The sequence below is a fragment of the Pseudopipra pipra genome, chromosome W (assembly GCF_036250125.1).
Source record: "Pseudopipra pipra isolate bDixPip1 chromosome W, bDixPip1.hap1, whole genome shotgun sequence".
In the NCBI taxonomy this organism is placed as follows: Eukaryota; Metazoa; Chordata; class Aves; order Passeriformes; family Pipridae; genus Pseudopipra; species Pseudopipra pipra.
The window spans coordinates 6535097-6543916 of NC_087580.1; the positions used below are offsets into that span (position 1 = coordinate 6535097).

An 8820-nucleotide genomic window follows, 5' to 3' on the forward strand; every position below is an offset into this window, starting at 1 on the left:
TCCCCCAGTTCCCAGACTGGATGCCCTCCAGTCCCCCCGGCCCACTCACCTCCCGCAGATCATTTTGGGTTCCTGACAAGAGTGCCTGGGCAAGGAGAGCAAAGGGTTAAGCAGGATTGGCCCCTGTGGGGCTGGGGGAGGGACACGGGTGTCCCCAGCCCCCCCAGCCCAGGGCTGCCACCCGTCTGAAGGGGAAAATCCCTTCTGCTCCCCCTGCTCCCACTGCCCCCAGTTTCACCTCCAACCCCTGTGCCTGCAGGGCCCAGGGTGGGGATGGAGACAAGGAGAGCCAGGGGAATTCAGGGCCTGCAGGGAGGGGGGGAGGAGGTTGGGGGGGACCCAAAGATGCTGAACTGGGGGGAACTGGGGAGCCCACGGGACTGGGATTGGGGTGTTGAAGGGGCCCTGTGTGGGATACAGGGGAGGGGAAAGGAATTCAAGTGTAGGGACATGGGGACTGCAAGGGAGAGGCTTGGTGGGGACAGGAGGAGGAGGATGGAGGAGGACAAAAACGTGGGCACTGGGAGATGGTTGGGAGTGGAGAGGGAGTCAAGGAATGGACTTGGGAGGTACCAGGGCAGTGGCCTGGGTGAAAGGCAAAGGTCTGGAAAGAAAAGCTTTGGGAATGATCAGTGGGAGGATGTTTGGGGACCCTGGGTAGGACACAGAGCAGATGCTGGGGAGGAGATGCCTGAGGGGACCAAAAAGGACGGGATGGGAGGCCCAAGGGGTGGGATTTGGGAGCACCATTAAAAGAAACAGGTGGGGGCCCTCCCAGCAATTGACAGTGGACCTCCCTTGTCAGGGATTGCTGAATGGCTTCCTGCTGTTGCATCTTTCATTTCTTATCAAAAATCACCCAAATAGTTTTCAAACAGTGCCTGCCAATGGAGCTTGAAGGCACTCGTTCCATCAAAGCCATACCTGTAATTCAGAGGCATAAATAGAGAATGTAGATTTGTCTCTTAAGGTGCTCTCTCATTTCTACTAGATGTCAATTAGTATCATGTAAAACATGATCATTAAAATTAAAACTCTTACCCTTCTATTTCCCTTTGAAAAATAATTCTGCTCTTAAAACTCTCACTTCTGTTTGATTCATTAAAATCCAAATGAATGTGTGTACTAGTGGACACAGACAGGGCTCCCTCACAGAGAGGCCCATGAAGTATGGGCTGGATGAGCAGACAGCAGGCTGGTTGAAATCTGCTGGCTGGGGTGGTGATCAGGAGTGCAACATCCAGCTGGAGGCCAGTGATCAGCAATTCCTGGTGAACATCTTCATTGATGATCTGGATGATGGGATATAGTGCTCAAGTTTAATGGAGCTGATGAGTTTACATTCCGACTGCAAGGAACATGTTTTCACATCTGAAGCAGGGGATGGGAAACCAGAGACTCACTGTGAACACCCAATGATTTCCAGAGCCTTTCCAGAGCATTTCATTCAAATCTGGGAATTTTGGATTAAAAAATCATGGTGCTCCTCCATTACTCTGGAAAGGGACCCTGGTCTGTTGTGAGTGAGGACATTGCTGAATCTGAAAGCTGGAGAAGACAACAAGAAATGTGTGACCCTCCAGAGGATGCAAGCCCTGGATGAAGTTGTCAAGAAGTTCAGACCCAATGCCTTTCGAGTTTTACTGTTGTGTCTTAACATTTCTTGTAGTTTTTCCCTTGTTTGTCCCCTGAAATTGTTTGATGAAAACTCCCCTTGATGTCTGTATCCTTAGACCCCGCTCCCCGATTGGCCAAAGTTTGCTGCATTGCAGTATTTCCCTTTTGGCCACCCTTTCCCTAAAATGGATAAACCCTACCCCTTTTTCCCTTATCCAGTTACACTTTGCATGCTGGGGTCCCATCTGGGGTGCCAAGAAGAGCTGTGCTTTGGGACCAATTACCTCTGAAGCTGCTCGTATGCCTTCATAGGCTGCTAAGATTTCCTTCTCCTCAGGGGTGGAATTGGCCTCAGAACCTCTGTGGCTTCGGCTCCAGAAACCCAGTGGTCGCCCTCACGTCTCACCAGGCACCTTTGGCCAGAGGCTCCAGGAGGGACCTTTATCTGCAGCTGCAGAGTAGAGCACATTCTTTACATCTGGTCCTGTCCTGACTGCTCCAACAGCCACGGCATGTGCAATCTCTTGCTTGATCTGCCTGAAAGCTTGTTGTTGTTCAGGACCCCATTGGAAATTGTTCTTTTCACGGGTCACAAAGTAAAGAGGGCTCACCATCTGGCTGTACTCTGGGATGTGCATCCTCCAGAAGCCAATGGCTCCCAGAAAAGCTTGGGTTTCTTTCTTGTTTGTGGGTGGAGCCATTGCTACAATCTTGTTGAGGACGTCTGTTGGTATCTGGTGTCATCCATTTGCCATTTCAGCCCTAGGAACTGGATCTCTTGGGCAGGGCCCTTGACCTTACTCTTCTTGATGGCAAAACAGGCCTCGAGGAGAATCTGGATGATCTTCTGTCCTTTCTGGAAAACTTCTTCTGCTGTGTCCCCCCACACAATGATGCCATGGATGTACTGGATGGATGGATGGGGGTCACAGCATCTCGGTTCCTCCGATACTGTTGCCTGTGTACAGTTGTCGTGGCCGTTGGCACTTCTTGTCCCCAAAGCTCCAGCGATTCCTTTCGTACAACAAGGGGACCAATGCAGCACCACCTCTCCAATTTTAAGTAGCATTTTCGCTGCCTTCACCACTAGGATCATTGTCGTTGAACAATGTAGGGATGGGTTAGAGCTGATCTTGGAGTCTTTGCTACCAAACCTTGAAGGCCACCATTAAGGAAACTGGTTACTAGGCTGTGGATGTCGAAATTAAGGAAAGGAAGCAATTTGTTCCATCCATCTGAACGGTCCCTTACAGGATGTCCTAGGACAGGCACAAAACCAGCAAGAACCAGGAAAAAAATTAGTAAAAAGGCCATTGTTATTATTTTTCTTTCTCCTTGTTCCTAAACAAAGCTATGTTTAGATAAACAAAATCCTCCTTGGCAGCTCTCCCAGGAGTGTCCCAAAACAATGGGGGATGTTGACAAAACAAACCTGCTCTTGGCAGCTTTCCCAGACAACGTTCCCACAACAAAACCAAAGGAACCAAAACAATCCCACTTCTGACACCAAAACCATCTGTAGCCAGTTGGAGTTGGCTTCCTGCCAAACCCCACAGGCTACAGAAGATTACTACGTGTCAATTTAGGGTAGAACTTAGGTGGGAGGTTCCTGTGCCACAGAGCTCTTTCCCACAGTTTCTCTTGGAAAAGAATGGAGTTCCACAGCTCATTGCTTCCATTTCAATCTTTTGGGTCTTTGACCACTCTGGAAAATCTGTACAAACCTGATGAGCAGAAGTCTTGGGCTTTACCACAGCTGTGTGGGTGGTGTTCTGAGAGCCAGACTTCTGCTCAGTCCCAAACTGATGCCAACATGTCCCAGGCCAGGTGAATCCAGAAGTGGACTTGCAGCCAGAACTCCGCTGACAGCGCTGCTTGGGACCACAGATCTGCTTCTGTGGCGCTCCAAAAAGAGCTTGGTGTTGGCCACTGCAAGTCTCTCAGTAGCTCTGAAACATTCCCAAGCACACACAGAGTCATCTTTGGCAGGAAGGCTTTTGCAAAGTTCCCCTCCACAGCCTTGGCTACTACTCGACTTCTAAAAGCCAAGGGCATGAAGAGCGTCCAAAACAAGCACATCCTTTGATCTGAGCTTGTTCACAGGGCCTGTTTCTAAGAAATCACACCAAGTGCAAGGAGCAGCCAGTGTCACCTCCAGAAGAACTCTAGGCTACCCTGGCCTTCTCAAGGAAAGCTCAACCCTCAGACCTGCTGCCAAAACAGAAGCCAAGAAAGAGCCGCCTTATTTTGGATTCACAGAATCCAACTCTCTTCTCCCAGAGGCCTCTCCTTATTCAAACAGGAAAGGGCACAAGATTCATCTTCTCTGTCACCCACGGCATGAGGAGAGGAGAGACTGGCAAAAAGACTGCCTGCTAAAACAACCTCAACTTGAAAAGACACCAATAATGCCAGAGTGGTGCTGCTGTGGGGTTACTGCTGGAACTCTAAAGAGAAAGGAAGACAGGTCTGAGGAAGGGAAGGCTCTGAAGGAACTTTCCCCACAAAGATGCCACGTTCTGCTTTCACACCTGACGCTGGCCAGATGTAGAAAAGGGATTTCCAAGGAAAATGCAGGAGGAAAAAGGAGTCTGTTCTTACCAGTCCAAAAAAGCAGGGACTTACCTTTCCAGTTTCTTGGCGAGGCTTTTTCTGGTTTTGGCTTCCACCAGATACAGCTCTTTGTACTTGTCCACTTCTGCCTGGGTGGATTCCTTTTGAAAAGGTCTTTCTGCTTGGTTGCTTTTTGTCCTTCCCAGTGCACGTTCCAGATCTCTAATTCTGTCTTCTAACTGTTTTTTCAGTGAGTCCACATGACTGCTTCTGATTTCTTCTAAGGTGTCCTGGTGGGCTGCCTGTGCCTGAAGGAGACAGTGCACCTTCAACCACCACAAGAAAAAGAGAGCTCTGCCCAGCACAAAATTGCACACACCCAGTTCCAAGGGCCCAGCCTTACTCAGAGAGGCGGCTCTGCCTCCTCACTCCCAGCTGCAATCAAGGCAGAACCCAGGAGCTGCCAGGGCAAACAATTCTTTGCAGTGGGAAAGAAGCCCAAATGAGCACTCTGCTTCAAAGCTACTAATGAAGAGACACTGGGTCTGTAGGACAGGGCATGTCCAAAAGGATTCTTCAAAGACAAGAAGAGCTTCCACATCCACCTCCAGCCCCTCCCTTCCATCCCTGGAATTTCAGTGACTCCTTTTCTGAGCACTTTCACCCCCTACAAGGACAAAGCAGCACCTGTAGGTCTGGCCCTGACAGCTGCAAGTTGCCAAACCCATTCAAGGATGAGCAGCGAGAAGCAGAACAGCGCACAGAGATCCCCCCAAGCACTGCAAAGTGGGAATCTGCCTTGGGCAGCCTTTGGATTCAGGGACCTGCCGGCACATTCCACACCCATGACAGCACTCCTGCCCAACCAGATTGCCTTCTGCCACTGCCTTCAGCAAAGACAGAAGCTAACCCACAGAATACAGGAGCAAAAGAAAAAGACCAAACACCATGGCCACAAGAGAAGTTTACGTAGCACCTGTGGACACTGGGGAGAAATTCACTTACTTGCAAAAACTCATTGACTTCCTGGAGTTTTTGTCTTATTTCCTGGTCTGCTTGTTCTTCCACCTCTCTTTTGCACTGTTCGAGTTGGCTGCGATCCACCACGTTGGTCTCCAAATGATGGTGGAGTTTTGCCAGCTCTTCTTGCAGCTGGCATTTGTCCATGGCCAGGTTCTCGCACACCCCACGCAGGGCAGACAGCTCTTCTTGCAAAGCCTGATTTTTGGCCTCCAGGTGCGTGCACTGTTCATGTTCCCTGTCCAACTGCTGGGAAAGTTCAGCAACCTGCAGACAGAAAATAAAAAAAAGGAACTCAGCGTGGTGTAAAGGCAGTGAATTCTGGGAAAACCCCAAAAGAGGGTGGCCAGGGAGACTTTATTCATCATCTGCTGGCTCAGGACTAGACACAAAGTGCAACCAGGCTTTTCTTTTCCAGCAAGAACAGCTTTCCCATCATTTGCCATAGGATTCCTCAGCTTCCCGTCCTTTTGGAGTTCCTCATGCAAAAATGCTCCACGCTTCTGGACTCCAAAGGAATGACTGCAAAGGCAGGAAGCCATTCTACAGGGATGCCTTCAAACCCAAGCGTGGCTCTGACAGACGCCGCTTCAGCAACGGATCCGAGTGACGAGCAGAGAAGGGATCAGAGGTTCTGTGCCACTGCTGCACAGGCACAGCAGCCTCAACAGCACTGCTGGGAACAGTCCTTCTGGCTCCCTGCCACAGGATGGGCTGAAACAGCTCCCCGTGAGCAAGAAGGGACAGATTTTCCCCTGGGAGGCCCCTGTCCTCCTTGGGCCCTGGGCAGCAACAACACTGTGCAGAAAAGCCAAACCTCAAGTGCCTCCTGCTCAGCTCGTGCCTGAGACAGGGCTCAGGGGCTGATGGTGCCCTGCCAGTGACAGCGCTGTTCCTCCCCTCTCTGCCAGGGCAGCAATTCATCTGGCACACCCAGAGGACGCTGTCACAGCCTCCCTCCAGCTGCAGCCAGGCCTGAGCTGGGCCCCACTGCTCTCAGCCCATGCACGTGGTGTCCTGCCAGGACGGCAGACCTGCCCATCCCTCAGGCCCAGCCGGGGGATCTGCACTCTTGGCTGACCCCGCTCACTCTCAGGGGACCTGTTCTGCTCTTCTTGCTCAGGGCCTGTGGGACGGCTCCCTGGCCCCTCAGCTCACGCACCCTGCCAGGCTGGCTGCCACTCCTGGCTTGCCCCTCCTCTGCAGGACAGCCTGGCCTCCATCAGCCCTTACACCTACTGCTTTGCCCTCAACATTTGCATCTTTCCCCAGAAGGAGAACTACCCCGGATTAGTTCGAGTCATCTCCCACTGGAACAGCAGGAGGAGCATTAAGAAAAGCCCATCACATCCAAAATGCAGCCAAGGGAAAAAAAATCATCCACATGACAAGAAATAGAGGGAAAGCATCCCCCAGCTTTCCAAAGAAGGAACACCACAACCAAAGAGCCCTACCCAGAGCGCAGCTCACCTCTCTTTGGAATCTTTCAACTTCCTTGACCTTTTCAGAATATCTCTTCTTCATTTCTTCCAGCTGGGACTGACTTCCTTTCTCTTCATTAACCCGGAGTTTCCTCCTCTCTATCCTCAGAAGCTTTTCCAGCCTGCACAGCAAATTAGTCAAGAAACCCATGAAACACCGGAAGAACCAGCCTTTCCCCCACAGTCTCACAGAAACAGCACAGACAGCATCCAAGCCTAGAATGGCTTGGCTTGGCAGGGACCTTAAAGATCATCCAGTTCCAAGCCTCCTGCTGTGGGCAGGGACACCTTCCACCAGACCAGCTTGTTCACAACCCCATCCAACCTGGCCTTGAACACTTCCAGCCATGGGGCATCCACAGCTTCTCTGGGCAACCGGTTGCAGTTCCTCACCACCCTCACAGCAACCAATTTCTTCCCAGGATCAAATCTAAACCTACTCTCTTTCCATTTGAAGCCATTCCCCCTTGTCCTCTCACTACCTGCTCTTTTAAATGCACTCTCCTCATCCTTCTTGTGGGCTCCCTTTACACCCCAAAAGGCCACAATTAGGTCACCCCAAAGCCTTCTCTTTTCCAGGCTGAAGGGTTGCAATTGTCCCAGCCTTTCCTCCTAGCAGAGGTGCTCCATCTTTCCAAGCACCTTGGTGGCCTTCTCTGGACTCAGTCCAACAGCTGGAGGTCCTTGCTGTGCTGAGGAGCCCAGAGCTGGATGCAGCCCTCCAGCTGGGCTCTCCCAAGGGCAGAGCAGAGAGGCAGAATGCCCTCCCTCCACCCGCTGGCCACGCTGCCTTGGACGCAGCCCAGGACACAATTGGCTCTCTGGGCTGCGAGCGCACATCGCCGGCTCATGTCCGGCCTCTCCTCCAGCCCAAGGGCTTCTCGGCAGGGCTGCTCTGCCCCTCTTCATCCCCCAGCCTGCACTGATACAGGGGCTGCCCTGAGCCACGGCCAGCAGCTTGCACTGGCTCTTGGTAAACCATCAGCAGATTGCCATGGGCCCACTTCTCCAGCTGGTCCAGGGCCCTCTGGATGGCATCAGCTGTGTCAACCACACCCCTCAGCTTGGTGGCAGCTGCAAATTTGCTGAGGGCACACTCCAGCCCTTCCTCTGGATCATTAGTGAAGAGATTAAAGAACACTGGGCCCAGTCCAGACCCCTGAGGGACACCACTCGGCACTGATGGCCCTCAGCACTCTGAGCCATTGATCACCACCTCTGCATGGCACTGTTCACCCAATTTCTTATCCATCTAACAGTCCACACATCCAATCTGTCTCTCTCCACTTTGGAGAGAAGGATGTTGTGGGGGACTGTGTCAAAGGCTTCCCAGAATGACAGGGAGATGACAATGGGTAGCCCTTGTCCACTGAGGCAGTCACTCCATCTTAGAAGGCCACCAGGTCGGTCAAGCAGCACTTGCCCTTGGCGAAGCTGTGCTGGTGCTTCCAATCACCTCCCTGTCATCCACGTGCCTTGACAGAGCTTCTAGAAGGATCTTTTCCATCACCTCCCCAGGCACAGAGGGCAGGCTGACAGGTTGGCAGTTCCCAGGGCCCTCCTTTCTACCCCATTCAAAGATGGGCACAGTGGGGTTCCCTTTTTCCCCTCACCTGGGACTTCCCCTGACTGCCACGACTTTTCAAATATCAAGGAGAGGGTCTTGGCAACTCCATCAGACCCTGGTGGCCAATGGAGGGCAATAATGCTGGCCAGATGAAGAAGATGGATTTCCAAGGAAAATGCAGGAAGAAAAAGGAGTCTCTCATTACCACTCCAAACAAGCATGGACTTACCTTTCCAGTTTCTTGGCCAGGCATCTTCTGGTTTTCACTTCCTCCACATACAGCTCTTTGTACATTTCCATCTCTCCCTGAGTTGCTTCTTTACGAGAAGCTCTCTCTTGTTGGGTGTTTTTGACCCTCTCCAATTCACTTTCCAGATTTCTAATCCTTTCTTCCAACTGGATTCTCACGGATTCACAATGACTGCCTTCAATTTGTCCTAGTGGGGCCTGGTGGGCTGCCTGTGCCTGAAGGAGACAGTGCACCTTCAACCACCACAAGAAAAAGAGAGCTCTGCCCAGCACAAAATTGCACACACCCAGTTTCAAGGGCCCAGCCTTAGTCAGAGAGGCGGCTCTGCCTCC

At 51.8% G+C, this 8820-nt stretch overlaps 1 long non-coding RNA gene across 1 annotated transcript; it reads right to left on the reverse strand.

Moving 5' to 3' along the window:
• Positions 1–820: 820 nt before the first annotated feature.
• Positions 821–1073, reverse strand: LOC135405935 (uncharacterized). Its single transcript, XR_010426111.1, has 2 exons — positions 1042–1073; positions 821–924 (listed from the first exon to the last, which is right to left on the reverse strand). It is a non-coding gene; the product is annotated as an uncharacterized LOC135405935 (long non-coding RNA).
• Between the last annotated feature and the right edge of the window lie 7747 nt (positions 1074–8820).